This window comes from Desmodus rotundus, chromosome 3, assembly GCF_022682495.2.
Source record: "Desmodus rotundus isolate HL8 chromosome 3, HLdesRot8A.1, whole genome shotgun sequence".
In the NCBI taxonomy this organism is placed as follows: Eukaryota; Metazoa; Chordata; class Mammalia; order Chiroptera; family Phyllostomidae; genus Desmodus; species Desmodus rotundus.
In genome coordinates, this window is record NC_071389.1 from 41,094,178 (window position 1) to 41,099,525 (window position 5,348).

A 5,348-nucleotide genomic window follows, 5' to 3' on the forward strand; every position below is an offset into this window, starting at 1 on the left:
CTGTGGTTTTAATCCTATTCTAGTTGTTTGCTTAATTTGTTTTTCTTTTTGTTTTTTTAGGTTCAGTTGTTGATAGTTGTGTTTTTTGCCATTTTACTGTTCATAGTTTTGATCTTCTTCTTTTTCTTAGATAAGTTGCTTTAACATTTCATATAATAAAAGCTGAGTGATGATGAACTTTAACTTGACCTTATCTGGGAAGCACTTTATCTGCCCTCCCATTCTGAATGATAGCTTTGCTGGATAGAGTAATCTTGGATGTAGGTCCTTGCCTTTCCTGACTTTAAATACTTCTTTCCAGCCCCTTCTTGCCTGTAAGGTTTCTTTCTGAAAAGAAACCTTACTGATAGTCTTATGGGAACTCCTTTGTAGGTAACTGTCTCTGTTTCTCTTGCTGCTTTTCAGATTCTCTCCTTATCATTAATCTTGGGTAATATAATTATGATGTGCCTTGGCATGTGCTTCCGTGGGTCCAGCTTCTTTGGGACTCTCTGAGCTTCCTGGACTTCATGAAAGTCTATTTCCTTTGGCAGATTAGGGAAGTTCTCTTTCATTATGTTTTCAATTTCTTGCTCTTTCTATTCTCCTTCTCGCAGCCCTATGATTCAGAGGTTAGAATGTTTAAAGTTATCACAGAGGTTTCTAACTTCTCCTCATTTTTTAAAAATTCTTGTTTCTTTATTCTGTTCCAGTTGAATGTTTATTTCTTCCTTCTGGCCCAAACTGTTGATTTGAGTCCCAGTTTCCTTTCCGTGGCTGTTGCTTCCTTCTACATTCTCCTTTTTTCACTTTGCATAGCCTTCACTCTTTCCTCTACTTTGCGGCCATACTCAACCATTTCAGTGAGCATCCAAATGACCAGTGTTTAGAACTGTGCATCTGATAGGTTGGCTATCTCTCCATCGCTTAGTTGCATTTTTTCTGGAGCTTTGGTCTGTTCTTTCATTTGGGCCATTTTTCCTCTTGGCACACCTGTTAGCTGTAGTAAGGGGTGGAGCCTTAGGTGTTCCCAGGGCAACCCACTTTGCTGCATTGGAGCTGTAGGTGGGGGAGTGGTCAGAGATGGAAAAAATGCTGCTTTGTGGCCTCTCGGTCGCTTTTCAGTTACTTCATGCATTACCCACAAGAAAATGGGCCCTTATGGTGCCAATTCCCTGGTGGGTGGGTTTGTGTACATTCTAGGACCCTGTGGGTGTCTCCAACAAACTCCTGTGAGGTTGGGAGTTTCTTCTGCCACCTCAAGTCCCACAGGTTTTTTCATTCAGAGGTTTTGAGGCTTTATTTCCCCGCACTGGAAACGTGGGTTGCTTGGTGTGGTCTGTCTCAATCCCCAGTTGTTCCTCTCAGTTTATCTGCACTCAAATGTTGGACCACCTGCTCGGCACCCTCCCCCTGGCCCACCCAGGTCCTCCAGCCGCAGCCTTGCTGTGAGTCCTCTCTGCCCCTCCTACTGGCCTGGTTGAATGTTTCTTCTTTAACTTCTTGGTTGTCAGACTTCCATACAGTTTTATTTTCTGGCAGGTCTGGTTGTTTTTTGTTTTTAAATTTGTTGTCCTTCTTTTGGTTATGCAAGGAAGCACAGTGTATCTACCTATGCCTCCATCTTGGCCATAACTCCTATTTGCTGCTTTAAATACAGGACTTAGAATATTTAGATCAGGAAAGAAAAAGTAATTGCATTAATTTAATTCTTCTAATTTTGTTTTAAGTTTGAATTTTTTTGGTGAATAAGGTGTGTAAAAGTGATTTTTAGTTTTCCCAGTTACCTCTCCAATTTCACCACTGTAATGTAGACATTTTGCATGATTGTGGAATTCAAAACATTTCTGTTTTCTTTGACAGAGACTGCTATTCATCTCTCAATTTCCATTCCCTTCTTTGTCCTTAGTAAACCCCATATTTTAACTTGTTACATCTACCTTTCATCTAGGGAGGAAACATAAGCACTTCCCAGACTCCTTTGAAACTAGGGGGGGTCATTTCACTAAGTTCTGGCCAAAGAGGTGTGGATAGTAGTGATGTGTGCTTATTAGAAGAATGGGCATGCTTTCCTAGCCCTTTCCCCTTCTTTAGAATGCCACTGGTCTGAAGGTAATTGTCTAGGACTGTACCAACAAGGAAGAAAGAACTTGTATCCTTGAAGTCATCACTTAGCCTCATCATCAGTTATCAACTGTGGGCCTGCAGTCCTTACTTCTCTTATTTAAGCAATATTTTTATTCCTACTTTATTTTGGGGATTCTTTCTACTGAACTCTTATTTCCCTATTTATACAGGCTTTTAAAAATGAGTTGTAAAATATTTAGAAAAGTGCAGGCTCCATATTACTGGATTATGTTTTGGAAAGGTTTAATTCCGTTGCTGTTAACGGAGGCTCAATAGATATTTGTTTCAATCCAATAATAAAGTTAGTGTGCCAGATTGCAAATGTGGAAGCAAGAGTGAAGTTCTCTCACACTGAAGGTAGACTCTCCTGATCCCAAAAGACCATGACTATGTACATTTAACTTTCTGGACTGTGCAGTAAATGCTGGCCCGGCATCATCACATCATTTGGGGAGCAGTTATATTAAGTGACTCAAGGTTCTAGACCTGCCCTGATCAATCTGCTGGCTGCTAACCACATTAGATATTTAATCATGAATTTCAATTAAATTTTATTTTCTCATTACAGCCACATGGCATGTGCCTATGATATACAGTAGAGCTACAGAACATTACCCTCATCACAGAAAATTCTGGACAGCTCTGTTCCGGATGTCGAGGGTGAATGTATACATTTTGTATTTCTCTGTAGTGCCACATGATAAGGGATCATTCACATGTAGTGAAGGGAAGCTTTTACATCACCCTGCACACAGGGACATGCTCAGGGATAGAGCTGCAGGTGCATTCTCCAGCTGGCTGTGGTTTTGATGGTGAAGCACTCCATTCCCTTGCTCAATTGGGCTGCAGCCCCTTCCCCTCAGTAACTGGTAAATGCTTGGAGGGAGCACGTGGTACTTGGAGGAGTATTGGCTGCACCCCCACCCACCTCACCTGGAAACCTTTCAACTCTAAAACTGGGTGGAACAGGAAGCTAAATTAGCTAATTTATAGAGCTCTGTAAAGTGTATACTTACTCGGCTGTAAATTGCTGCTAATCGGAATGACCACATTGAGGCTTCTTGGGAGTGACAAAGACAAGCAGAATGTTTGTTACCGAAGAGCAACCAGAAAAGTGAGGGACCCTGTGGAAATTCAGAGGCAGAAAGGAGTACTTGTCAGAGTTTGGAGGTGGGGATATGGGGATAAAGCTACGTCTTCGTTGCACCCTATTGAGTCCCATGCTACACTTGTAATTTTATTCTCACCACCACTGAGTGAAGTTTTTACCGTCATAGCCATGTTTTAGAGGAAGAAAAGGGAGGCTTGCCAGGTAAAATGTCTTGCTCAAAGTCACAGTGAAGGTTGAAAAGAGAAGAGATTCAAATTCCCTGGTATATCCTCACCCCAATCACCTCCCCTTTCCCTCGGGAGTTTATGAACAACAGGCTGACTATGTAGGCTGGAGTTAGCTGAAGGGGAGAAGAGCTTGACACCAGAATGAACCTGAGAATGAAGACGCCTACCTACTAAGGTCTCCTGGTGTCTGAACCGGGCTTAAAGTAAACAACAACAACTACCCAAGACAGGGCCTAGCAGGCATTTCTAGACAGGGGCCTCTCATGCAAACCACACTTGAGGGTGAAGCCTACACTAAGCTGCCTGCCTCCTGCACTGCACTGCCTTTCTATACTGTGTTTCTACCGTCTGAGCTCAGCCTTGAGGAGTTCCTAGAATCTTGTTTCAACCAGTAGGCCTGAGGCTTCCCCATCCACTTAAATCAGTGCAGCTTTATACCATCAACATCTTCACTAACCATCAGAGCAGCTCCCTTCTGACTAATAAGGCCATACTTTTTGGACCAATCAAAATGCAAGCTTTTGGAGTCCTCATTTGTATGAAAGTGGACCAATCAGGGATCAGGGGTGGGGATTTCTGTCTATAAAAGTTATCCCCACGCTGGCTGGGAGAGCTTACTTTCCCTTTCCCCTGAGGACAACAGTGTTTCCTAGGTTACACTGAAACACTGGAGACATCTCACTGGAGCAGAAGGAAAATGACCTGTGCAGTAGCAGAGAGAGGCAGACGGGTACAGAGTGGACTGGAGCAGAGCTGACTAGACCAGTGTGGAGCAGAGCAGAGCAGAGCTGCCCAGCTCAAGAGGGGCAGGGCCCCAGGGCTACCTGGCCCTGGAGCTGCCTCACAGCTCTGCTGTTTTCACAGCCTTGCTGTACCACCATTGAGCTGTTCTGCACTGAAAGCAGTTTCTTATACCACACCTCAAATTGTGAATTCCTGTTGGTGCTGGATTGGCACCAAGGAGCACCTCTGACAAGAGTTAGAGCTCTGAATTCCCTGTCCTCACAAAGCAGCTTCCTCACCCTGGAAGCTGGCCTGATACTTCGTTAACTGGCCAGGGCCAGCACTGCCTCCTGTCTGTAAATATGTAGGGCATCCTGACAGTCCCTTTGCTGGAAGCTCCCCCTATTGCATGCAGCTCAGCTGTGCCTGACCTGGGCACGTTTCCACCTGAATTAGATTATCCTGGGTGTCCTGCTCCTTTTCTGCTTGCAAATCCTCCGACTCCAGACCAAGTTTTATATTTACAGTGCTGTGTGTGTGTCTGTGTCTCTGTGGGACAGTGGGAGGGAAAAGATTCACAGCCTGGATTGCTTTGGGGTAAAATCTGTGCCTTATCCAGGACGCCACAGAAAATGTCATATGCTTGCACATTATTTTTCAGACACTGATGCAAAGGAAGAGGGTAAGTGGCCCTGGAGTTTTCAGACTAGGCGAGAAATAAGAGTTATAAAAGTCAGATAAAATCTTTACGTAATGCTTAGGCAGGATGAAACTTCATATTAAAATCTCTCTAATGAGCTTTGAGGGAAAAAAGGAGTCATTTTACATTGCCAGAAACTTCAGTTACTCCCAGTCATCTATTCCCCAAAGTTTCACATTAAATATGGTTGTACTCTCTTGGCTGTGGGTCCCAATCCATCTGTCAGCTTGGGATGAGACCTGGTGGCTTTACATTGATTCCGCAAGGAGTGTGTGAATGCCTGCCCATCTACAATCAGCACCAATGTACAGCGGAGCAGGAACAGAACTCAGAGATGCTTTCAGCAAAGTCCCTCATTTTACAATGAGGAGACTGATCATATTATGTGAAGTATTTTGTGTAGTTTCTCAGTCTCCTACTCAGGTGTTCTGATTGATAAAAAAAAAAAAAAGTAAGACAAGATCCAAGATATTTAGCAAGT